At 38.4% G+C, this 27,562-nt stretch overlaps 4 long non-coding RNA genes across 4 annotated transcripts; 1 reads left to right on the top strand and 3 right to left on the bottom strand.

Annotated features, from left to right (window-relative positions):
- Nucleotides 1-3,504: 3,504 nt before the first annotated feature.
- Nucleotides 3,505-5,063, bottom strand: LOC104422928. The gene is made up of 5 exons (XR_005552631.1): nucleotides 5,016-5,063; nucleotides 4,758-4,918; nucleotides 4,378-4,669; nucleotides 4,102-4,190; nucleotides 3,505-4,017 (listed from the first exon to the last, which is right to left on the bottom strand). It is a non-coding gene; the product is annotated as an uncharacterized LOC104422928 (long non-coding RNA).
- Nucleotides 5,064-5,069: 6 nt separating this feature from the next.
- On the bottom strand, nucleotides 5,070-5,556 carry LOC120295277. Its single transcript, XR_005552630.1, has 3 exons — nucleotides 5,520-5,556; nucleotides 5,343-5,419; nucleotides 5,070-5,117 (listed from the first exon to the last, which is right to left on the bottom strand). It is a non-coding gene; the product is annotated as an uncharacterized LOC120295277 (long non-coding RNA).
- Nucleotides 5,557-12,987: 7,431 nt separating this feature from the next.
- Nucleotides 12,988-14,589, bottom strand: LOC120296370. Its single transcript, XR_005553305.1, has 2 exons — nucleotides 14,000-14,589; nucleotides 12,988-13,246 (listed from the first exon to the last, which is right to left on the bottom strand). It is a non-coding gene; the product is annotated as an uncharacterized LOC120296370 (long non-coding RNA).
- Nucleotides 14,590-20,707: 6,118 nt separating this feature from the next.
- On the top strand, nucleotides 20,708-21,708 carry LOC108954017. The gene is made up of 3 exons (XR_001981903.2): nucleotides 20,708-20,860; nucleotides 21,329-21,464; nucleotides 21,566-21,708. It is a non-coding gene; the product is annotated as an uncharacterized LOC108954017 (long non-coding RNA).
- Nucleotides 21,709-27,562: the final 5,854 nt, after the last annotated feature.

Here is a 27,562-nt window from a genome sequence, read left to right as displayed (position 1 = left end):
TTAAGAATTTAACCGACGTAGAGTCAAGTCCCCTTTGGCCATTGTCGGTTGCTTTGCAATTATTGAAGCTTCGTGCTACGTCAAACCCCTTTTACAGATGAGAGTATGACTTGATACATGGTCACATGGCAATTCAAAGCTTGTCATCGTGTCAAACCTCACGTCTTGGGACCCAGCTCCACTGTACCATCTTTTCTCTCTCTTCACACGTTGTCCAGTCCATAAAAATCCAAGTAAGAGTTGGAAGGGCACAGCCAAGTTGCACCGACCGACAAAAGTCACATGTGAGCCTGTCTCAAGAAATGGGACAAGCTATTTGGCATGTCCTTGTCTAATAATGCATGCACTCGTCTTATCAACTTCTACCTTATTTCTAGCAATCATAATTGAAGCTCCAAAAATATCTAAGAAGGTGCCGGCAACATTTGAGCGAAGGATCCTCAGCTATTTGAAAATATTCTAAGGTTCTTCCTAGTGTTCATGAGCCCAAATAGATAGATTTTAGTTAAGATGTCTAATGGGCTGTGCTCGTTCGGACCTGTGCTCTCGGGCCACATACACCCCCTGCCATCCCCCCCAAAAGAAAAGGGCAAGCCTCGAGCACTTCGGTGTCGATTGCTGGTGAGGTGACATATCTCAACAAGGATGATGGGAAGTACATTTGAGAATTCGAGGAAAACAATGTTGATTTTTTGCGGTGGTGGAAGGACAAAGCATCCCGTTTTCCTGATCTTTCCGAACTTGACTCACTTTGCTTTACACAATTAAGGAATTCAATTGGATTTTTTACCATTGAAATCCCGGGAAAAAATTGAGCGCACATGTATTTTCTAGAATTGTGAATTTTTACGAGACCTTCTGTTAAAAATTGTCATACGATCGCCATTTAACCAATTTATCCAGGAATTAACAAAAAAATAAAAAACCAATTTATCCAGGAAGTTCCTTTTTTCTCTTCAATGAGCGTCATGATACAAAGAGAACTTCAATGCATCTTCACTTAACGTACTCGGAAATTTTCTCAGACTTCTAGATGACAAGTTCTTTGGTTGTTGTAAGAAGAGAACCAAAGCTCGACCGGACCAGCTTTAATGGAAAGATGGATCAAACTTCGGTGACTGTTGAATATTGACCAGCGATTAAGTTAATCCAGAGGACGGAGCAACAACACAAATAAGATTTTGAGTAATCACGTTCCATTGTTTGAATCTAAACCTTGACCGAACTAGTTATTTCTGCTGTCACAGGTACTTCGTCATTACTAACGATGCACAAATTACATCTTAATTCTTTCTTTCACATGGTAAAACCAATACATAATGTGAGACTACGGTTAAAATTTAAATAAGTAATAATTTCTAGTACATAAGAAATATTCTCTAGTCTTTCCTGGAATTATAAAGAATAAGAAGAAGGGCTTGGTTCCCACGTAAATCAAGTGTGGCAACTAAAAAAATTTCAAAAGTAGCTACCATAAAACCACGATCACAATGACAGTAATCACTTGGGAAATGAAGAATTCTTTCATAAGGAAAATATCAAGAGATTTCACTTTATATTAGATCAATTTAATTCCAAGAAAACTAAGCAATACTTAGCTTTTAACCCCAAGAGATTGTTCAAGCGGTACGTGCGTTTATCTTTCTCGTTCAAAGCTTGTGATCGAATCACTACACTTGGACATTCTCTTGCGGCCAACTCCCAAAGCATGTATTTGCGAGTCTCCGGTAATTATCTGATATGTGTGAGATGGAGGGACCATTACACCATATGGAGATTAGTTGGATGCTGAGAGAGTTCTAGACGCTATTGATATTAAATAGACATCTATCTATTAATCTTGTGATAGTGCATAGGTTTTGAATTACATTTAGAATTGAATTGTCAGGGCAACTTCATATATGTGAATGCTAATATTATTCAAGTAAAGAATATCTTTTTATTCAAGTATATGATACCTAGTAAAATAGAAATTAAAAAGGAATTGCTGAAAAAAAAGCTTGAAAGCGTCATGTTAATGTGTGCATGACCATACACAATTATATATTTAGCCCCAAATTTGTATAAATTGTTTTACGACTAATAGCAGCAAATATTCTTAAAAAAGCAGTCCTCTTAGTTAGGTCAATCAGCAAAAACAAAAATTGTTTTACTCGATGGTAAAACATACTTACATATTTTCTCCAAAATTTAAATAACTTGACATAATTGAATAGTCGGCATACATGCACAAATATTGTAGTGCTGCAATAGAAGCTGTTTTGTATTGATTGTTGATATAATAAAGATTATGGCTAAATAGGTATGTATTGCATGTGTATCCATGATATACAAATTCCATACAGAAAAATAGATAATTTAGGACAAAAAATTGAAATATCAATCAACGAAAGAAATTAAACGAGGATCCTGACATCAAGTAAGTGCTGAAGGATTCAAACCTGGCATCCAAAGGTGGAATCAAAGCATCACCAAACACACACCTCAATTCGTGAGACTAGTTAAAGGGTAGGGGCTTGAACTCCTCACCTCCTGAATCTCAGGGTGAGATTCTAACCTACTAGGCTAAGAAATTGCTTACAAACTAATTTGATATAAGCAGATTAATTACATTGTTAATATCTTACGAACCACACTTCTAAATTTTATAAAAGAAAAGTACGTAATTTGCTAATTTATTTGTAAAATCGAAGAAGTTGATAACCAAATCCTTCAGCAAGCTTTGAGTCTTTTTTTATAGAATTGCAATCAAAGTAACCGTCGGAGAGTCTTCAGGGTGGTCGAAGTGCCGTTGGACGCAAGAGCACAATCGCCGGCCTGCAGACTGACCATGCAATTGGCAAAATCTTGTACTCCGCTGATTAAAAATAAATAGGCCCATTTCTTCGTACTGTAATTGCCTTTGGGCTCTACTTCCTCCAAAATGCTAGAGTCGTTAAACTGTCCCGCACTATTATCTTCTATCGAAGCGCATCCACATTGGACAAAAGGTAGCTGCCTATTTGGCATTGAGACTGCTGCACCTTCGCTTTTCCCTGCTACGTAGCTTATCCGCACGTAGAATTTTTTTATGATTAAGATGTGGATTCTTTAGGCCATGAGAACAACTGATAGGATCTAAGCCGACAACAAGAAAGTCGTCATTAGTAAGGAAAATTGTCGTCAAGTTAAAGCCAAGACTCATCATCTAGGATGCTATAATCAAGCATTTGGGTCATTACGTTAAAACCAGGTGGTAGCATTTGCAACTAACAGCAACATAGTTTCATGCGCAAATGTTAACTTCACGCATAGACACATGAATTCATCTTGATTTATTAATTTATGGTTTATGAAGCAAGGTCACGCAATCTAGAGAGAGTGATTCGATGAGACTATAAGAATCTTGGCTGAACAACGGAGAAGTTAATCATGAAAGCTAAAGTGACCTGTTTTGCCTCATCAGTCAAGGCCACGTATATAACATATTGATGCTCATTTTACTCTAACAGGACCCGAGTCCAGTATGCGCAGGCACTTTCTCATCTTCACAGAGCTGGAAGTACAAAATGAATAGATCGAATGAATGAAGAAGGATCCGATCATTCTAGCAGTCATACATTCTGATAATGTTGAATACAATATGTGGATGTCATTCTTCCGCACACAAGCACCAACCCCAACAGGACATCAAGCTCGGATCTTTCAGCAGGAATAACGCACGAGATGCAAAATTCTGAATTGAAATGAGCTTTGGCATTGAAGAAGATAGCTATCCATCCTCGATTCAAAAGAACCAGAATCAAAATAAATCAGGTACCTTGAATGCGGGCAATTGCTGAGAATGATCCTGCAGAAGATGCTGTCTTTGGTCGAGCCCCAGTCCCTGGGATCACGATACCCACGGGCTACAGAATTGGTTAACTAAAAGCTCAACAAACCAACTCTCTCGAGGGTGAGTCTGTTCAATGAATTGAAGATTCGCGAGCACAAGAATTTGAAGACTCCCGGCCGCAGAATTGACGAATCGAGCTCTAACTGCTTCAAATTTTCCCAAATTTTAAGATCAACAAAAAACCGAAAAAAACCGAAAAGATACTCGCCCTATGATGTTAAACTCACCTCATCGGCAGCTTTTGATGAGTCTCTCCTTCTGGATGCCCCTGTTTTGGAGGCAGCTATCCATGATCTTTGGGCTTTGGCGGCTGGCCCTAAACAGCCACCGGGTTACCAATGAAACTCCTAAGTTGGAATTGTCAGGGATTGGGCAATCCCCTGACAATTCAAGCATTATAGGCTATGGTAGACTATGATAAGCCCGATATCGTGTTTCTAATGGAAACGAAGAATGATCAACTTTTTGTGAATCGGTTACAGCACAAGTTTAAATTTACTCACTCTTTTGTGAAGGAACCTGAGGGCCTCAAGGGTGGTCTAGCTCTGTTTTGGAATGACAGTTTTGATGTTACTCTTGTACATACGGATTCTCACTTTCTGGATTTCATTGCCTGTGATCATAGGACATCAGCCTCCACTCATATTACTTGCTTGCACGCCCCTCCAACTTATCAACTCCATCAAGACTTCTGGGATACCATACGAATCCTCTATGCTGCAACTCATTTACCTTGGCTATGTCTCGGTGATTTCAATGATTTCCTTTCTCCATGGGAGAAGATGGGCCAGAGACCTGCATCCACTTCTCGTATGACATCCTTTCGTAATATGATTAATGATTGTGAGTTAATAGAACTACAAAGTAAAGGCTGTGAATTTACCTGGTCCAATAACCGAGAAGGGGATGCTCTGGTAAAGGAGAAGCTTGATCGGGTGTTCTGCTCACTGGAATGGCTGACATCTCACCCTTCTGTAGAAGTTTTTGCACTACCTCCTGTTGGCTCCGATCACTGCCCCCTGTTGTTGACATCTCGTTCAATATCTGTCAAGTGTGTAAAATTTTTTCAATACGAAGCATTCTGGAATCAAGATAAAGAGTGTCATCACATAGTAAAACAGGCATGGGAAAACGGTTGTACCTCCTTGTTATCCAAATTACAAGCGGTTGCCACCGGGTTAGCAAGTTGGAGCGAGGCCGATTCAACAATGGTCATCAACGCATCTCACACTTACAATCTCAACTGCAGACCATTATCAATAGAACATCATATCAGGAAGGAGATAAGGAGCAGGCTAATGCTCTTAGATGTGAAATTCAAAAAGTATGGATTCAAGAGGAACAATTCTGGGCTATGCGGTCTCGTATACAATGGTTAAAATGGGGAAATCATAATTCCAAGTTTTTTCATGCATACACTATGCAAAGAAGGCAACGCAATCGAATTACAATGCTCTTAGATACTAACCATCAGTGGATCAGAGAACCAGATCAGTTAAAAGATCTTGCGCAGGGCTTCTTCTCTCAGCTTTACAGATCTCAGGGCTACATGAATTTCCGTCCTTTCTTAGAACAGTGCCCTCGGTAGTAACACTCGATATGAATGCAAACTTGCAGCGTAGAGTAACGAGAGGAGGAGATTTACCTAGCCACTTGCCGGTTAGGAGCTTCGAAGTCTCAGGGCCCGATGGTCTCCCGACCTTTTCTACCGGCATCACCGGAAGGTTATTAAAGATACAGTTATTCAAACAGTTCATGACTTTTTCGATATAGGTATTATGCCAACAAGACTAAACAGAACGATCATAGCCCTAATTCCTAAAGTTCAGCATCCAGAGAGTATTGAGCAGTTCCGTCTTATAAGTCTTTGTAACTTTGCTTACAAGATCATTTCAAAAATTCTGGCCAACAGACTCAAACCATAGCTATCAAATTTGATTTCCACGAGCAAGCAGCATTTATTAGCAACAGACAGATACAGGACAACATTATGGTGGTTCAAGAAGTCATGCATCAATTCAAAGTGCGAGCATGTAAGAAACGTTTCAACCTTATTTTAAAAAACAGATATGCGAAAGCCTATGATAGGGTTGAATGGGACTTTTTGGAAGCATACTTGAAGCATTTGGGTTTCCATGACAGCTGGGTTACTCGTGTAATGGCTTGTGTTACAACAGTCTCCTTTAGTATTCGGTTTAATGGTGAACAACTTCCTTATTTTCAGCCTACTAGAGGGCTGCGCCAAGGTGATCCCCTCTCTCCATATCTATTCATTTTCCTTGCCAATGCCTTATCTCGCTACTCTTACTCAAGTTTGTGGACATAGGTCACATTAAGGGAATTCAATTTAATAGAGGCGCCCAAGGTTATCTCACTTATTTTTCGCCGATGATTCAGTATTTTTCCTTCGAGCCACTATTTCGAATGCCAAAATCTTGCCAATCTACTCCATCAATATTGTTATGCCACAGAGCCAGCTCATTAATAGAAATAAATCCGGTGTGTTTTTAGCAAATCTTTGTCCTCTTTCTTTACAACATAATCTAGCACAACAACTAAGGGTTCCCATCCTCAGTAAATATGGAAAATACCTGGGCATTCCATCCGATTGGGGTCGTTCCAAGAGGGAGATGTTTTCCTGGATCTTGGCAAGAGTCAATACCAAGTTAGCAAGTTGGCAGGATAAATTTCTCTCGAAGAGTGGCAAGGAAATATTATTGAAATCGTAATACAGGCCTTACCAAGTATGCCATGTCTATCTTCAAGCTTCATTTGTTTTCTGCATTGATCGAAAAGAAGATCTCGGCATTACGGTGGAGTAAACAAAATAGTCATTCGGGCATTCTTTGGAAAAGCGGGTCGAATTAAAGCTTTCTAAAGATTCGGGGGATGGGGTTCGAGACTTAACCAATTTCAATACAGCAATGCTTGGCAAGCAAGCATGGCGTCTCTTTCAGCATCCTCAAGCTATCGGAGTCAGCTCTTTAAAGGTTTATACTTTCGATTTTCATCTTTTGATCTTGCTTCCCAGGACATCGTCCTTCTTGGGGATGGCGAGTTTATTAAAAGGCCGTGAAGCAATTGCTCCTAAACTACGTTGGTTAGTAGGGGATGGATTGCGAGATACACATTAGAGATGATAATTGGTTACCACAAGGCGGAATAGGAGGCTTACCGGGAGGGAGAACCAAAACTTGTTCTTGATCTCATTGATTCCCAGCTTTTCGTATGGAAGTCCTCCTCATTCTTGAATTCTTCGATGTCCCAATTAGTTCAGCAATCCTAAATACCCCAATCAATCCGTCTCTCCATCATGATCAGCTGGTTTGGACAGAGACTCCTTCTGGTACCTACACAGTAAAGAGTTGTCATCATTATCTATCTTTACAATCTCAAAAACCGAGTTCTAAGCCCTCTCCCTCTTATACTAACCCACCACTGTTATGGAGGACAATTTGGAAGATGCATACGGTGCCTAAGATTAAAGTTTTCTATGGTCAGCTTGCCAAAACGCCCTTGCTACAAAACTCAATCTCTATCGCGACATATCATCCCTCATCCCAAGCTGTTCTTTATGCAATAATTCGAGCTAGAATCACTCGAGCATATGTTTTTTTTTCTGCCTTTGGACTACTGCTATTTGGAATCATGAAGACATTCGAGTAAGTATTTCACCAACCTCGGTTAGTCGATTCGATGCCCAGGTAGTTGACAAGAATCTCCCTCCCACAAGCGTCTCCAAATCTTGAAGCGATCGCTCATATCCTGTGGGAGATCTGGCGACACCGCAATAACGCTGTGTTTCGTCAGCTACCGATGGATCCTCTCCTTGTGGTCTCTGACGCTCTATCTCAAAGAACTATCTTCAAGGTTCTCCAACCCCTGCCAAAGAAGATTCAAAACGCACAGGCAAGTTTAGAACAGTGTTGGAACCCACCTGCAGAGGGTCTTATCAAGTGCAATATTGATGGGGCTTTTCGCCGGATTCAAACAAAGGTTCAATAGCTTGCATTTACGAGACAGACAAGGTCGTTTGGTGATGTACTCACCGGATCGTGTCGTCCAGTCGGCATTCCAAGCCGATATCTATGCCCTTATCTCTCTGCTCTTCAACGGATAATCCGAAGGGAATCCATCTTCGAAATTTGAGATCGAATCCGATTGCTTGCAAGCGGTGGAGATCATCCGAACGAAACATCAGCCGCCGTGGAAGGAACAACACCTATTCGCGATTCTCCGCGATCTTCTTCAACAATGCCCTAACCTTTCGCTTCGACACATCCGGCGAGAAGCTAACCTAGCAGCTGGCTGGGCTGCTAAAGCCCACAGGGACCAAGGCCCACCCACAAATTGGCTCCTCTTCCCTCCCCCTATTTTCCTTTCTATTATCTCTACGGACACTTCGGCGACAGCTTGTATGACTCTTTGATATAATATAAGTTATCTTTCGACCAAAAAAAAAAAGCATCATTTTGGAGAGTAGTTAGTTGACATTGATTTATTGTTGACTACCTTGTCAGACCTCTAAGGTCGATTTTCGACAGCAATTTATCATGGATCAAATTCGAGATTCAAGTGAAAGTTGGTGATTCTTTTTACACAAAAAGAAAGTTTTAGTTAGAATCAAAAGTCGACCCAAAATTTGTGTTTTTTGGGGAATTAGGCCAACATAAGTATTCATGGGTGAGTGTTGATCCCTAGGAGTCGAGACCCTTTGCTAATATGTGTCTAGTGGGACTAACATGTAACCAACGCCATCTGAACATGAGAAATTAACAAGGAACCTGAACACAGAATATCACTCATCCATGGGCAATATAAAAGACAATCAAACTAAGACAAAATCCATCTAATTCGTGCTTAATCTACAACTTCCAGCACTCAATCAGAATTGTAACAGAGCATACAGGACTGACATGAAATTGAAGTCATATTTTCCTACAGGCGCATATGAGTCTACTTGTTCAAAATGGCATCAATCCAATATTAAATTAGTACCAAATCTAAACAAAATCACATGACCATAATTCTCACAAAATTTGCATGAGATTCACCATATTACTTTGCTAGTATGAACATATATGATCCCATAACCAAACTAGCCTCAAGTTAGAATCAAATGCACACCAAATCAAGGATATTAAAACACGGTCAGCATCCAAGGATCAATTTCCAATAGAATTTATTTCATTCATGACATAATATCTTTTTTCAAGCAAACATGAAATTCACCATAACACAATCTTATATCACTGCCCATGCTTACTTGAGTGGAATAGTATCAAATGAAGGATCGATGGACATCAGCTCAGGGCTACAACAATTACGAATAGGCATGGATGGACAAGGTTCCATCAAATCCAAAGCAAGTTCAAAATGGAATACCTATGATTTTCGATGAAGAAAAAGAACTCAACTAGGCCAATATGACAAAAACGATGAAAAATCTAGTAATGAATGAAATTCTCGTCATGACTTGAATCAAAATAAACACTTATTTAGTTCAGGAGTTTCATCAAACAGGTGGTATACATTCCGGCCAGGGAGCTTATATGCAAAAGTAAAGCGATGATTCACATCCATATCATTGCAAAGGAAATGCAGTAAGTTCAAATCATTAACACAGCCTCAATCACAGTCCATTTTCACACAGGTGGTAGCAATAGCTCCCGGCCTCTGCTTCGTACATAAAGCAATGGAAAACAGAGCATATGCAATTTGGTTGAATGAAGAATGATTAGCTATAGCGATTGACCTTGGATATGAGTTAGGAGATAACAGAACCAACGTCAAGGAATGGTATCGTCGAGTCAGGCAGTCATGATCGAAGTTTGAGCACTTCGGCATCACAGACCTTCTTCACGGCAGCGGAACCGTTAGCTGATCGGGAAGCGGTGATGACCACCAACGAAGTGAGAGGAAAGGGATCGATCGAAATCACCGAGACAGTGGCTTAGGGATGCTCAAAAATCACCCGAGTCCCCTCTGCCAATTGTCTCTGTTCTTGCCCCTTCTCAGCGTGTGTAGCGTGGCAGCGGCAGTTGGTGGATGGAGGGCGACGGAGAGGGCAATGAAGATCAAAGGAATCGGAATCACTGAGAGCTAGAGAGAATTTGCACAGCTCCTTTTGCGTGTGTGAAGGTGGCTCTGTTCTTGTTCTGGCGCCCTCCGCAGAGTGCACCGAGCCTGAGCTTAAAAGGGAATCGACTCAGATCGTTAGATGTATAGAGAGAAAGGAAGAGAGCCGTGGAATTCTGTCGAGGGCCGCATGATGGAGAGTGCACGTGGGTCCCACCGAGAGTTGCGTATTAGCTCATGCAAATTGATTTTCGATTCGAAGGGTACAACTATGGAATTGTGTATAGAGTTCAAGTAGGTGAACACCATCGCTGAGTGCATCGGCATTTATCAAAAACTTAAAGCTTGTGACTGATAATGTTTAGCGCATGCTGTTCAGGTTTATGGTTGTAGGATTTCTTGTTAGCCTTTTCGATCGGGAGGGAAGACGAAATTATAATTGTAATTTCATTAGTGAACTCGTTAAAATCTATTTTATAAAATTCTTTGTTTTTCTTTGGTCCGTCTTGTGAAATTCTTGAAAGAGCCTAAAAATCTAGTATGTATAAAACAGGAAAATTTACTTTTGCACATTAAATGCATTCTTATTTAATAAAATGATTCTTTTCTTTTCCAAATAAAATATGAAGAGCTTCGTCAAAAGAAAAGAAAAGGCATAGCAGGAAAATCTATTGGTAATATATTATAATAAAAGTGCTTTTTGCTTACTAAATGCATTCACTATTAATGAGGTTAGAGCAAAATTTCTTGTTAATAACAAGTAAATTTGACTTTATGAACAAAGAAAATTTTAAGTGTAACTTTCCAAAATGATAATTTTAAACATCACATCCGAAAACTCTTAAGTAGTAAATAGTTAAAGAGAACGAGAAAATATTAATGTTTATAAATTCCAATAAAAAAAGAATTATCTGCACCTAATAGTCATTTTCGCAATCACTTGAATATTTCATTTTTTATTTTGGGAATCTCCATGCACAACATGTGATGTCATATAGATACAAATGTAATGTTTTAGAGAGAAAATTGATTTCGCTTACTAAAATTATTTTAATTCCTTCAAATAAAACACATAGTAAGATATAAAATTAGAGTTAATGTTGCTTAATGAATACTGATCTCTTAACAGAAATGAACAATTGAGCTGACCTACCTTGAAACATATAAGCTGTTTGATAAATATAGAGTGATTTGATACATAAGGCTAAAATGACGTCATTTTGATCATTTTTATTAATCCACATTTTATAAGATTAAAAATACAAAAATCCTCCTTTTAAAGTCAATGCAGATATGAATCTCTTCCACTATTTTTTTTTTAAATTGTTAGATTAAACTATTCACTTCAATTTTGTTGATAAATTTTGATTAATAATTATGTCAATATTCTTAATAGTTAATCTGTTCAAATCAATTTCATGAGTTTTGTTATTTTTATATTATCTTAGAGGTGAAGTTCCCTCTGATAAAATGTTTTTTTTTTTTTTTCACTTTTTTATTAACAGCTCTTTTTACTTCCTCTTCATTAATTCCTCATTTATATGCCTTCATTTAATTTCATGATCTCCCTCCCTCCCTCCCCCCTCTCTCTCTCTCATAAAATTCATTATTTGTGGTTTTGCCTATTAATTTTATATCTAAAGATTCATCCTATATTAAACACTCACTAGTTGCCTACATTTATCGATCGCAGTTTATCTATGAAGAACAAACAAGATAAGAATGAAAGTTCAATACGAGGGATTTAGAAGGTTCCAACTCAAGCTTACCATTCACATAGATGAAGGTACATATAATATCCGTGTTAACAACATTAAGTACATTATCACAAGAACAAAGACAAACGTGCTGAATAGGTGGCTACCCTGCAAGGAAAGGTTGAAAATATTTAAGGGATAGAAAACCAAACGTTAGCAATAAGGATGGAGATATTTTGTAAAAAAAAAAAAAAAAAAAAGATCTGTAATGATGAATAAAAATAAATAATGAAAAAGATAGCACAGGAATGCCAAAAAGAATCAGCATGGGCATCCAAATTTTCTAAAGCAAATTGTCGACGACCCCATTTGGTTTCGGAGCACGTGGAGTAGAGATTTAATTGATGACACCATTTGTCTTGAAATGTGCCAAAAACTCAAGCCCCGTAAACCCTCCTCCTCCGGTCACCATAACACGTATTGCCATAACTAATTTTCAAAAGCTCCCTCTCATAAATTGTTGTGACCCTCTCTAAGGAATTTTAGAGGGGGCGAGTATCACGATTTGTCGAACCGAAATGAGCGATGCCTTTGCTCGAGGTGCTCACTCTTGCTTAGCGTGAGCTCTTTAAACTCTAACTATCGTGACGTTTGAGTTTCAATTGATTAATCAAAGAAATTTTATTTAATTAGAATCGCCACTACTCTATTTAGGGTCAATTAAGAGCCAAGTGAAGCGCAGTAATATGCTTCACTCCTGCAAATCATAGATCTAAGATCGAGGGCTTGATTATGCTAATTATCGAATGATCACCTTTTCAATACCGATTGTCAATCTTTCAAATATATTATTTATGCGATTTTTTCCTATTGCATTATCATACACCACTAAACGATGTATGTGCATGGGTGCACAATCAATAAGTAACCAATCATAATCAATGCAATAAAGGTAAAGTGCGAGAGAATAAACCCGATACGATGTCAAGTAATTAATATACATGGCCTCATTATTTAGCCCTGGGACAAGAATCCCCATGAGCTAAACGCAAGATTCATTCTATTTCAAAGCTATTAAATAAATATCCCCTACATGACGATCGATAAATGACATTCCAAGGAGAAACGTATGACGTATAAGCACGAAATGATCTGGTAAACTAAAGAACACGGCCTGCGATCATGTCCACTACAGAAACTAACCTGGGACACGTTATTTAATTAAGGAGGAGTCCGATACTTGTAGTCTATGGTTCGGACAATAGCATGTGACCTCTATTTATTCAAGCAAATCACTACTAAAACATTAAAAAATGCACATAACACGAATCCAACATATATTGCTAATGTGACTCGAATAACTTGGAAACAACTCTGATTTTACACAACAGGAACTCTCGAGACCAAATACTAAAGACCACATTCTAATTACCCACAGGCGGCTCCAGCGGAGACATTTTCAAAGAACATCATGCTGCAAAAACCGAAACGCATAGCAGCATAAACACAGGAAAACAGCATTGAGCCACATTCTAAAGTCAATTCTCATGGTTGAGACTCATTCAGCAACAACTGAACTTGTATCCAAATCAGCAACCTGGACAATGAATCAAGCAAAACATTCAGTCATGGCATAAACAGCTCATTATGCACTCTGTCATCATATATCAGTTATGACAGGGACTCGCATGCCATTTACAGAAAAGATACAAGCAAATGACATCGAGGAATGAACTTCGGAATCTTCAGTAAATAGAGAAAATCAAACAGGCAGAGGCCCATGCATTTGCCAAAAAAAAAAAAAAAAAAGAACCAAATATCATTGGCAGTGTGAAGGTCTTGAGGTATCACTGAATGGATCGAGAAATGCAAGGCATAATCATCCAGGCATACAAACCAATTACACGCGAGATCAAGCAAAGGATGAAGTCCGGATAGGAATTCACCCAAGTACATAGTAACAATGCACATTTTGAAGAAGGATTTCACCATTTCAAATTTAAGGATGGTAATTGTCTCGAATGTTAGAATAGCCATATACAAACATCATAGATTGATATAGATAACATAATTCCGAGTAAATTAAGCCAACACGGCATGTTCAAATTCTGTCATGGGAGCATTGAGCACAACCGGGAAAATTCAACCAATGTCGATGAAAATAATATGTCTATGCCCTGGAGAACTCTCAGTTTAAGCTCACCATTGCTAGATAATCATCACGATGCAAGAATACTTGCGAAATATGCATGCTAGTGCCATTCAGGAATTCAATCAAACAAGTGGTAGGCGTTCCAGTAAAGAGCAGCTAAATGCAATGATAAGGAAAAGTTTGTATCCAAACAATCACCGAATCATCGAAACATGTATGAGTTCATCAGGACAGTCTTGGCCTCAACCGGATTTCACGCCAGCAGAATCAGAGCATGCGAAGTTACCTTGATGAGAATCATGATTATTCAAATACCCAACCCACTCAAAGATATCCTCTTTATCACCGATTCCAGCTCACATTCAATTCATCAAAATCAAAATCAAAATCATAATATTATCCCTCAAACTCAAACAGTTTCAGCCTCAATAAATTGTCAGAGAGAGAGAGAGAGAGAGAGAGAGAGAGAGAGAGAGAGAGAGAGAGAGAGAGAGAGAGATGGGAGGAGGAACATGGGCTTTCCCAGATTGCAATCTCCTTGATCTCCTTCTTCCTCTTGCGACGGTTGTCATGAGGTAATTCATCACGACTTCGATTACTTAATATAATAGCACCTACATTTTCTAATATTACGGGAAAATTTATAAACACGATAATGCACTTGATTAGAATTTATACAGCATAACCCCACAATTTATGGTCCAATGACTGGCCACTCGTCACTGTAGCCCAGGAGACGAACCAAAGAAATGAATAGCCAAGAAAACAGTTACACACTTCGTGGGAAGTGTAGAAGAGACTACTGAAAAAAAAAACAACATCTCATATTACCAGACATGTCCATTTTGTTTTGCCAGACACCATTCGTTGCAACATTCACAAACTTTTGTGGCTCACTTCATAAAACTAATTATTCCACCTCAATTTCGTGATTCGTCTCCTCAATTTCGCGTTCTATCTGCTCAGTTTTCCCCTCACTTTCCTCCATACTTCGGTTGCCTTGGTCTGGCTCTGTTCTACTAGTCATCCAAGGATGGGAATTCCGCATAATATTTCTCTGGTAAGAAGCTCCTGAATTTCGGCAAATTGTAAAGTCTAAGAGTAGTTAACCCAGAGAAGGTGATTGTCTTACCAATCACTTCTTCACATTCTTCATGACCAGCAATTAGTTCCATATCTTCACATGATCCTACCACCAGCTCTTTGATTTGCCTGAGAAATTTTGCTGTGAAGGTGGCGAAAAGCATGTCCAAACGGGAGCACCTCACAGCCTTTATGTTTCTCAAATTTGGGAACGGGATATTTGGGAGATTGTCATACCGCCAAATGTCCCTCAAGTTGTCCAGATCACGCAAATCCGGCGTCCTCAAATTACCACTTTTTGCCACTGTCCCATCACTTTTGTAGATGATCTCGATTGAACGGCATGATTTCACTTCTAAGGTTTCCAAACAATCTTGCAGCCTCTTCCACATATGGGATGGGGCAATATGTTGGAGATTGTGACAATCTTTCAATATAAGAGATTTCAATTTGCAAAAAGAATCATTAGAAATTTGATTGTTCCATAACTCTTTGAACAGGACGCCTCCAATATTCAGGTTTTCTAAATTGGGAAATCTAACCTGCATGAGGATAATGTGAGAAAGGAGGATAAGTAGGACAAATTATTACATTGTTCATTCTAAAACATGATAATGCAAGATTAAAGACGATCACTAAGGCATAGAGCAAACCATATCATTGAACAACAGTTGGGGCGATTCATCATTTTCTCTGATCATCTCGCCTAGCTGCGTCTCCGCACTTGTGGGACTCCAAATGAATGCTTTTAAGTTAGGGCACCGCCAAATAACTAAATAAGTTAAGGAAGGGAAACTTATCACTTCTACCTTGGATCGACCACCTTCTCCCTTGGGAACCACTTCCTTCATTTGTTCGCATTTGATAATCCCCAAGGCATTGAGTTTCTCTAGAGTTGTGGCCCTATAATTGGGGAAGAGATATCTCAACTCAAAGCAATTGTAAACATAGACTGTTTTTAGACTAGGTAAATCCAAAACCGTTTGGGAGTCACTCATCACCACGTGTCTGAGCCTTCTTGCTCCAATCACTGACACTTCTTCCAATTTGGGAAGTAATACAATTTTGTGTTCCGTACTTGAATGAAGGGGCCCCCAATTAAACAACGATTCCAGGGAGGGACAGCTTAAAACCTCAACTTCTTCCAATTCGAGGAGCAACATTGTTTGTTCCGTATATGAATCAAGGATCCAAAATCAAATAACGATTTCAAGGAGGGACACTTTGAAACTTTGACTATTTCAAGGTTGTGCAATCTACCCATGATTGTCGAAGGGAAGACATCAAGTAGGTTGGAGCACTTTTTAAGGGTGAGGTTGGCTAATTTGTCGAAGGAACTTTTGGGAAGTTCATTGTGCCATATCCTTTTTAACGTTCCTACCGACTCAAGTATTAACTTCTCCAAGCCAGGTAAACTTATTTGCTCATCAGAGTTATGCATTAGATCATAGCTATGAAAAATTTAATAATTTGGCCTAATCTTATACTAATCTATCTAATGTAGTGGAGGAAGGAATTTTTAGTAACGGCCTTACTCTGACAAGTGTAGCTATAAATTATAAAAACATTCTAACTAGTAAAACCAAATAAGAAATCTTCAAAGAAATATTATTATTGTCCTCACAAATCGCGTGCCTATGACTATTATGGGCATAATCTCAAAAGAAAGGATTTGTACATTTTGATCAAAGAAAGAATCGGAATAATTATCTTGTGAATTTGAAGTAGTGGTTATTGACTCTTTTTTTCCTTGAGGATATGAGAAGAATTTCTCCGTGGGACAGCGACTTATACATAGTTGCTCCAATAATGGGAACTTTGGGACATCTCTTCCTTCTTCATCCACAATCACCGCCTTCATGTTTGGACAATCCTCAACTTTAATCACTCTAATTTCTCTAAGACATTTAGCCACAGATAGCGGAAAGAGAAATGACAGCCCTGTATTGTCAATAAAAAGCTTCTTCAAGTTCTGAAGCATTGATATTCCTTGTAGTTGTACATCTTGTTTCCACGTGCGTTGCAGGTTTGGCAACTTAGATAATTCCAATGTACTTAGCCGAAAGAGAATGTCCACTTCTTTGATAACTTTTAGCTCCTCTAGGTCGAAAACTACTTCTTCAAATGGAGTTCCCACAATTTTCATTGACTCAAAATTCGGCAACTTAAGTATCCAATCCTTCAGAATAATCGATGTGGATTTAGACTCCTCTATCTTTAGCGATTTCAAATTGCTGTATTTTAATGAAGGTTCACTATAGAGTATCTTTGCTAGGCCAAGGAGTCCAACCATCACTGGGGATTCCAAGCGAGGCAATGAAACCTAACGAAGCACCACAATAAAACTCATTAAAGGTGAGTTTCTTACAAGTAAAAAGCTATTTTCAGGAAATTGCTTTCAAACTTTTCATTGATACGAGAAAATGACTGAAACTCTTGGGCTAAAATACAGAAAAAAAATGAATTTCTCTTCTGTGAAAAGGGATCATTTTCATGAGGATATCCTCACCACTATCATGCCGCAAATGCAGCACTACGGCACAACTCTATCTCTCTCTCTCTCAACTGTCATCATATTTCTTTTTTTATCTTTTCTTTAGCTGATCTTCAAAACTATGACCATAATTTTTAATCTTTTCTTTTGAAATCATTTACCGGTCTTCAAAAACTACCATAATTTGGTTATCTTTTCTTTTGTTTTTTCTATTTTGAACTTCAAAATTGACAACAAAGTCGTATCAAAGTTCAATTTTTCATAAATTTTTTGTTAACTTATTATTTTTCATTAAGAACAAGTAAAATGACTTATTTGGGCTTGTTTCTATTAAGGGTCCATAACAGTTTTTGTCTTCACTTTGTAAATTTTTGCACTTCGTTAATAAACATCATAAAACATCTTTTCAAATTGCGGTTTCGGTAGAACCAAATACAGGAAAACAATTCATTTTCTAGAAAAAGGATTTACCAAGAATTTTTTTCAACAATAATGAATTTTCAATGAAACAAATGGACATTGAATACATGAATGGGCTCGATGTCTCTTAAGAATGTGAAAAACTTAATTTTAAGGGCGGAATGTGTATTTTTTTTGTCATGCCTGCAAGAATGCATAAGGAAATATCCCCTTAGTAGCTGAAGAAAGGGATAACAAATGCAGAACAACGTTGACACGGTGAGGTGGTCATGACGTGTTGGAATCAATTGCAACTTGCATGTAGGTGAAACATCAATTAGGTGGACTTTCTTTGTTACGTGGCTCTTGGTTCGCCTTCCATGTATTTAATCTCTCACTTTCTTCATTTTGAGATTGTTGAATTTCGTTCACTCATTCAAGATTCATTCTTGTTAAGTACAACATTTTTTATTCTCTTTAAAAATGTTAAATGAGTAATGAATTAGCCATAATACAATACCATGTTAGAGCCCAAGTAATTAGTGCGATTATCTAACACTGAAATGAATCGAAAAGAAATCATTCGTAGAAAGAGGCTTCCACCAAGCTATAGTTGAATGTGAATAAAAATGTATGGTCTATGTTTTCTTTGAATGGATTGTTTATTTATGAACCCAAAAGTACAAATAATCAAATTTAACGCAATATGCACTAAGGTTCGGTGAACACCAATATCATCTTATCCTAAATTCCCTTTAATAGTATGACCTAGGTATTGTTTGCAAGATTAAGAATTCATGAAACTTATACCCAAAAAACGAAAAAATTACCTGAATTGGAGCACCCTTAGGTCCCGTGCAAAAACTCGTCATATTTGGTAACTCTCGCAAATCTAGATGACGTACATTAGGCATCTCAACTATGTCATCAGCGGCAGCTTCTACTTTTCCTGCATCATATGTGATAATGGCTTACAATAAGTCACATTTACATATTTGAATCTTTTCCAAATGCACGAGTCTTTGCATCTTTGATTGGAACCATAGATTTTCCAATCGATGGTAGGGGTGAGCGCGGTTCCCAGTTCTAAAGGGACTGGTTTCGGTTCCCGGTTCCCTTTTCTGGGAACCGGCATTGGGAACCAGAACTGGAATCGGAACCGGTCCGGTTAGGGCTAAAAAAGCCCCAAATTACTCTCACGACACTCAGTCTCACTGTCTCACGACACTTAGTTCTCTCTTCGCCCTCTGCTCGACGCCACCAAGTAGCATCCTCGCCGCGCCTCGCTTGCAGCCTGCACCGACGCCGCTCTTGCTTCGCCCGCTGTTGCCTTCGCCGCGCCTCGCCTATGGCCCGCAACGCCGCTGCTCTGCCTTTGCCGTGCCCCGAAGCCCACGACGCCGCAGCTCTCCCTTCGCCATGCCCTGAAGCCCGCAACGTTGCTGCTCTACCTTCACCGTGCCTCGAAGCCCGCAACCCGCAGCGCCCTTGCTCAGTTCCGAGCTTTCCCTGAACGATGCTGCTACAGCTCGCTGCTCGCCCTCGACACCATCGTCACTTGCCGTCGACCACCGCTGCTCGCCCTCGCCACCGCTGACCTCTGCACTGACTTCTTCTTGTGAGTGTTCTTTCTCTGTCTTTCCTTCCGATTCAGCTAGTCGAATGCCCTTAGTCTTTCCTTCCCTTTTTGGTTGATATAGTCCCCTTTATGCAATATTCCATCAAGTCTTTTCAAGCACACGAGCAAATGGTGATTTTCCATTGCCTTTGCCAGCATGTCTCTAATGTTTTATACTATGCACAGGTTTTATTTGACAAAACCTGTGCTGATTACAAGTACTATGAATTCCGGCTTGCTCAAGAGGAAAAAGCCCTTTCTTTACGGAGCAACTGAATGTTTTTCTTTTTTGTAGTTGAATGTTATTCCATTGTCTTAGCTGGTTTGATGTCATTGATGCGCACAAATGATTGGTTTCCGTACTTCCATTGCTTTTGTTTTGTTTATGCCGTGAAATGGTGTAGATAGATCAGATTATATTATTTCACAATGTTTATAGGTTAAGAACATGAATCTCAAGCATGTAATTAAGTGTAAAATTAACTTCATACGTGTGAAGATGAATTTTTCTTGAAGTATTTTGTATTTCAAGAACTTAACTGAAAATGAAATCTAAACATAAAGTTGGAACGGCAAAAGTTGCAAAAAACATACTGGAATTGCTATTGGAACTCAAGTTGAAGTGTTTCAACTTTCACCTTCTGCTATAATCGCTGGTCGAACGCTCTATAGCAGTTGTAGCGCCTATGCAGGGAAAAAGCTCCCTCAAGCACCCACTTAGCCCGACCGTTCAATCTCATGTTGTTGAGCACTTTCTGTTTGATTGTTTTGCTATATGTATTATATAGTAGAGAGCACACGTGGAGTATCATGTACGTTCTGGAGTTTCAGATCGTTGTAATTGTTGTATCTTTGCTAATGCAAAAGTAGAACGTCTGTGTACTATCTTTGCTAGAGCAAAAGTTGAATGTTTTTGTGCATGGGATAGAAAAAGAACGAGATGTGCAAGTGAGCTGATTTTAGATGATAATATCAACGATAGAGCAAGTAGGAGTAAACGGATTATCATGGATTATTGGACCAGTCAAGAAAACCAGTCTAAGAGACCTCTCCTGAAAGTTATGAGGTGGTTTCTTTGCAATTTAGATTTCATGTTTCAGGCTGATACTGCTTATTTTGGCTGTGCCTTTGCATTTCTGTATTTGCAGCTTACATTATTTGCTATCAGTGCATCTTCCATTCTATAAATGGTTGAATGTTCCTTCGCAAGTCATCCAGAATCTAACTGAGTTCTTTTCTATCTCATTCTTGTTTTTGTTGGTTATTTAGAATTCTTTGCTGTAAATTTCTTTAGTTGTTTTAATCTCCTGTTTACCTTTTGCAGGCGGAGTAGGTATACTAGAGTCAAGATCGAATGCTGCCTCCCAAAGGATCAACAGCCAGGCCAACCGCTCAAATTACCAAACTCCTACTTCAGCATTGTATGAAGCTACAGATGGTTCTGGAGTTGCTTCGGATAGGAATGGTGATTACACATTCGTTTCACTTGCCATGTCATCTGATTTTGGCTTAATTTACTTACATACTTCCTTCCAGATAAGTGACAAATATGATCATCTGATGTTTGTATGTAAGAGAATAAAGTAAAATGGAGCAGCATCTGAAAAGCTGAATGTACTAAAACCATTGATTGCTTCGCTTACGTTATAATTATGCAATGTGGTGCCTTGTATCACATTCTAAAAACTTGTTAGATGTAATCATTGTCTTTAAATCAAATTGATTTCAGGTTGTCTTCGAATCTAATGATGTTATTTTACTTGAAACAACTCAAATTCATTGACTAGTGAGTGGTGTTATTATTTGAAAATCTATGTGAGTACTTTGTGGTTAAATTGCAACATGCTACGAGACATTTTGCGGTCCATGCTTTTTGGCATTTTTAAGTGAGCACGATTAAACATGTTGTTTGATCAAGTTTTGTTGAACACAGGCGAGTCAGGTTCCACAGCAAGTGCAGATCCTGTAGCAACTGATGGAATTTTACATGAAAAAGGCTGCCCAGGAGGAGAGGAGGAGACAACCTAGACAATCGAAAGACGAAATGCCTCCACCTCCTTCTCTTCAAGGTTAGCTTTTCAATTCCTTGCGAGCGGGCATTATTTCTGTTTTCTTGTGTCTTGCTATATGCATCTTAGTTGAGATGACATATTTGTGTTTTGTTTCATAGGACCCGCCAAGAAAGGTCATCACATGGGCGACTTCATTCCTCCAAAAGAGCTTGAAAGGTTTTTGGCTTCATGTAATGATTGCCTCTGCCCAAAAGGGCCATAAGCTCTTTGATGAATGACAAGTTTGTTTATTATAGCTGCATTCATTTCCATTTTTTAACTAAAAATGAAAAAAAGAAGAAGAACCTGTTAGAACACGGAACCGACCCGGAATGCGTGACAGGATAGGTTCCAGGTTCTGGCTCGACGGGTAGCTTCCAAGGTTCCTAAAAAATGAGGAACTGTACTTGAGGATAGGTTCCAGGTTCCAAGCGGAACCTGTAAGGAATCGGGAACCGCTGTAAGGAATCGGGAACCGCTCACCCCTAAACACGACATGCGAGAGCAACATTCAAAATCAACTGAGAGGCTAGTTGGTCGCATTTAGAACAGATGCGAAGGAAGGACAAATAGCTTCTGCCACAACCCAAGGATCGAATAAACCAGAGCTCGGGCAAACTGGTCGAAAACGAGCTCTGGCCCGGTGCCTAAAAAAATGAACAGATGTAGCTCGAAAAGGTCTACCTGGTTCGGATGAGACACGTAGCGACGGATGGCGACTGACGGCCGGGCCTCTAGCAACGGCCAGAGACTTTTCGATCTCACGCCCTCTCTAGCTCGCTCTCGACTCTCTCTATGCTGCTGGGCTCCGAGGACTACAGTGGCAATCGGCAGTTCACCGGTGGCAGCTGGACGTTCCGGGGGCTCCTCGGCTCCCTCTCCGGCTTACTCCCTCTCGGTTCTCTCTGTCTCTCCCTACCCCCAGTTTCTCTCTTGTCTTTTTTCTCCTCTGTGCTTGCTCGCTTCTTTTTCTTTTGTTTTTGCGGGTCGTCCTCTTGCCGTGCCAACTACCGGCCGGGCTAATCTCGACCCGTGGCTGCCTGCCATCCCGATTCGCCTGCTCCTCCATTGCTACTCCTGTCGCCATTTGTGCTACTTTGTTTTACGTTGTGCGTGCCAAGTCTTTAAGACCAACCAGAGGGAGAAGACCCTCATTCACGGGAGGGCTGAAAGGGAAAATGGGGCAGGCCGGGCCCGGCGCAGGGAGGGGTAAGAGAAAAGAAAAGGAGCGCGAGGCCGGGCCAAGGCCGAGTCCGGCCCGACCCGATTGCTTTCGTTCGTCTTTTTTTTTATTAATAGTTAATAATAATTTTTTAATTAATTTTTTTGACTAATTCCTAATTTTGTATGCAATTAAGTTATAAACAAAATAGTAAAATGTAGGTGTCAACAGTAGTGATAAAGTCAAATATATTCATATTATATCATATACATTGTTTAGTAAAAACGACATATTAGTATAAATGAACTAAAAATTTTACAAATGAATATGTTAAAAGTCTTTCGGGACACTCTTTTTACTTTCTTATTTTATTTTCCTCTCTTTTTTAATTAATTTCTTTTTATTTTTTCTTACCCTTCCATCATTTTATAATAAATTTTTATTAAATAGTAAAAGCGTACAAATATACCTAAAATATGTAATAAATATAAATGTATATCTATATTTATATATTGAATTTATATTATAAAATATAATTAAATTCGAATATATAAATAAAAATAAGATTAAAATAAAATAACTAAATTATTATTTTTTGTTATTTTGAACTTCTCATATTAGAATTCAAATATTAACTATATTAAATAGAATTTTAATTTCTTAATTTAAGAAGTTTGTTATTCATAAAAAATAACTTTCCTATTATGGATATTAGAAATCTTATCCACTTTTATCTTACCTCCCCATGAGATAATTTAATTTGATTTATATCTCTTTATATTCAACTTTATCCTGTCTTAAGCATGCATCAAACACAATATATGATAAATTTTATCCTATCTTGAATCCGATCTTGATTGCCAAACACAACTAAAGAGGTCATAGATACTCCATTGGTAACTAAAAGACACCTATTTATTAATCTGGTGAATATGCATAGGTTTAGAGCAACATACACAGCTTTGTTGAGAGAAACTGAAGGTTCATGGAAGATGCCTTTATTATAATCATCATTTATTTCTCTAAACCTCACTTTAATAATTCTAGGTAATATTTCATTGATTGATTACACCATAGATCCAATAAATGCGAAGTGTATTTGTATGTAATTATATGTATGTTAAAGGGGATCATTAACTCAATATCAGCCTATTTCATGGATTATATGGGACTCTCTCTCTCTCTCTATGACCTCTTTGCTATTAACCTCCACGGAATGATCCTCTTTCCGATTCATTCTAAGCAAAAGCAACGAAACAGTTCACAAAGCTGAAACTTCTCACTACAGACTTCCAAATGCTTCTGTGTCCCTCCCTACATAACAGGTTCCTACCACATGCTCTCTCTCTCTCTCTACATAACACGTTAACAAGGTGGAGTAAAGTTGCCTTTTGACCATTAGTGGTCATTTGGGAATTCTCTCTCTCTCTCTCTCTCTCTCTCAGAGAAAAAGTTGCCTTTTGACCATTAGTGGTCATTTGGGAATCTCTCTCTCTCTCTCTCTCTCTCTCTCTCTCTCTCTCTCTCTCTCTCTCTCCCTACATAACACGTTAACAAGGTGGAGTAAAGTTGCCTTTTGACCATTAGTGGTCATTTGGGAATTATCAAAGTTTCGGTGCACTCTCTCTCTCTCTCTCTCTCTCTCTCTCTCTCTCTCTCTCTCTCTCTCTCTCTCTAGTGCGTTATGTTAAGTGTTTTAAAAATTTAAGTTGTCAGATAAAATATAATATGAACTGTTCTATCTCTCCCTACATAACACGTTAACAAGGTGGAGTAAAGTTGCCTTTTGACCATTAGTGGTCATTTGGGAATTATCGAAGTTTTAGTGCATTATGTTAAGTGTTTTAAAAGTTTAAGCTATCAGATAAAATATAATATGAACTGTTCTAAAAGTATAAACTGTTGGATAAAATACCATATGAAATTTTATAGAAGAATCTCTAATCGTTCTTAGATAAAAGCATGAACTGAAAAGACCACCATTTTTGCAAACTAAATAAAGGCCAGCCGACACATATCATATATAAAACTTCGAACTTCCCTCTCACATTTAGAAAATCTGGCTACTTGCATTGAGGTTTTTTTGATCTTTTATCAATATGATGCTCTCTTTCATCAAAAGCTTGGTAACAGTGAACTTACCTGTATTTATTTTACATGGACTCTGCGAACCTGGGCTCCATTTCATACTTTTGTTAATGCATGCACGGTGGCCGCCCTTACATGGATAGTGTAATGCTTCATATGATCATCTTTACACAACATCTACGGAATCTCCAAAAGAGCAAATGCCTCCATCTGATTGAGAAAAATTGAAAGTTCATGGAAGATGCCTTTGTTATAATCATCATTTACTTCTTGAAACCTTGATTTAATAGTTCTAAAGAACCCAATCTCATTGATTGATCACACCATGGATCTAGTTAATATGAAGTATTTTTTATGTAATTATATGTATGTTTGAGGGGATCATGGACTCCATATCGGTGCTGCTTGCACTCGATAATGTCATCCTATTTCATGGATTATATGGGACCACTCTCTCTCTCTCTCTCTAAAACACAGACCAGGAGGAGGTGGTGGAGGAGACAGCGCAAAGTGAGGCTAAAAGTTAACCAGGGTGGAGTTAAGTTGCTTTTTCACCGTCGTCCGTCCCTTGGGAATTATTAAAGCTTTGTGTTATGTCAACCTCAAGCTGCCGACGGGGGTACGCGGCTACATCAATTGCACAGCTGATTACACCCAATTTATTTGATGAAACATAATGAAGATAAGGTCCACGAGAGTTGCGCTCTCAGTTTTCCTATCAATCTTAATATTTAAGCTAATTATGCTACAACCCTCAATCACAAGTTCTTCCAAGCTAGTGATCCAAAAATTTTATCGTTAGATTTTAATTGACCATACCTCGTCATTTGAATGACAATTACTAAGGACTTTGAATATCTTTCTTTCTTTTACTTAGATGCGAATTTAAGATAATGACATATGAAAAGTTTATGAAATTAAAAAAGAAAAAAGTTTATGAAATTATTTAGCCCCTACATCTCTAAGCATATAGTCAATTGCATAGAAAGAAGTCAAAGCTCAGTCATCAGAAAATAAGAGTAAAGATATCTTCAATCCAACTACATAAAAGAAAAAACGTACATGTATCTACCTGTACTCCCGGTAAAATAGAAATTCAAAAGGAATTGCTGGAAAAAGCTAGAAAGCATCACGTTAATGTGTGCACAACCATTTAATTCGGTCAATTATCCAAAGCAAAAATAGTTTTAATCGATGGGAAAAAATACTTACATATAATCCATAAATTTACATCACCCGATATAATCAAATAGACATCATATACACATAATTGTTGTAATGCTGCAACAGAAGATTTTTCTACCAACTGTGAACCTAGTAAAAAATTCTAGTTAAAAAGGTTTATTTTCCATCTGTAGCCGTGATATTCAAGTTCTATATTGAAAAACAGGTAATGTAAGATAAACAATTACAAGATATTGATCAACGAAAGAAATCAAAACAACCTCTCGCTCCTATATAAAATATCTCCAGCGCCATTGCAAAAGATGAAGAAGTCATTGCGTTCATCCACCTTGTTTCTTTACGCATACCATTAACAGCTCATCTCTATTTCTCCGTTCTTATCATAGCATATATAGTCAAGTTAACACACATTGCTATCAACGATGACAAATAGCTTTTTTTTTTTTTTTTTGAACTTTTTATAATTTTTTTCCTCTTTTTTTTTTTCATTTTATTTATTTTATTTATTTTTTTTTGGGTTTTTGGAGTGATGGCTGGCGATCCTCACTAGTTTTGGGTGAGGGCATTGCAATCCTCAATGGCCATATGGGCCCTCACCATGGCTGTTGAAAGCCTAGGCCAGGTCCTCGACACTAAGCGAGAGTTCATGAGCCCTTACCTAGATCTAATGAATGCCATGACACTTTCGTTAGATCTAGCCTAGGCAAAGGTTTGGCAGCCCTTGCATAGGCAAGGGCTCACACACCCATGCTTTGGCCGGCCATCACTCCAAAAATAAAAAAGAAAGCAAAGAAATGGGAAAAAAATGTTCAAAAATGTTATTAAAAATGTCCACTCTAATGACTACGTGTGAAGCATGATGCCTAGTGTTCATGTTTGCAATTTCAGTCGCTTGGATAGACTCAATTGGCAAATTGTCAAAAGGTTAATGAATTTGTTAGTAAAATTAAAAAAATTAAGAATTGAATTGACAAAATATAATAAGTTTAGAACTTTTTGAATAGTTTTCTCGATCCATTTATGAACGAGATTGTAATTCTCAAGCATCTCATCATTTCTTCACCTTGGAAAACTTTGAAAAAGTGAAAAAGAATCCTCAAATTGGAAAAAGAAAAATACGAAAGAATCATCTTTCACCTCCCATATCTCTCCCCCCTCCTTGTATTGTTCTAAGTCTAATCTTCCATCGTGATATCTTAAACTTCAACCCACCAAATAGGTCAGATCGAATCTAAATTTAATATGAATTCGGGTCATAAATCAAGTCATTTTAAAATGGTCAATATTTTATCAACACATATTCGATTCTATTCAACAGTTGATTGTCCCCCTTTGTTTGATGGCATGACCCATATAGAATCGAATCGGGTAATTTCCTAGAGTAAAGCGGGTTTTAGGACTTGGGTTAAAAGGGAGTAAATAAAGAAACATGGAAATAATGCTGGCCTTGTAGGGCTAGAACAAGAGCGAGGGGAGTGGAAAGAGTGGTAGACAAAACTGTTCCTGTGGGGCCCACAAAATATATTCCTCGTAAAAGTGGGGAAAAAAGAACTTTGCTCAAAAAAAAAAAAAAAAAAGTGGGATAAAAGAACGGGAAATGCAAAATGAGTTCCTTCTTCCTAGGGGTGAGCGGTTTCCGGTTTTACAGATTTTTGAACTTGGAACCTACCATCTGTCAGCA

This window comes from Eucalyptus grandis, chromosome 7 (assembly GCF_016545825.1).
Source record: "Eucalyptus grandis isolate ANBG69807.140 chromosome 7, ASM1654582v1, whole genome shotgun sequence".
NCBI lineage: Eukaryota > Viridiplantae > Streptophyta > Magnoliopsida > Myrtales > Myrtaceae > Eucalyptus > Eucalyptus grandis.
The sequence above is the reverse complement of the archived record's forward strand: the minus strand, read 5'-3'. Positions and strand labels throughout refer to the sequence as shown.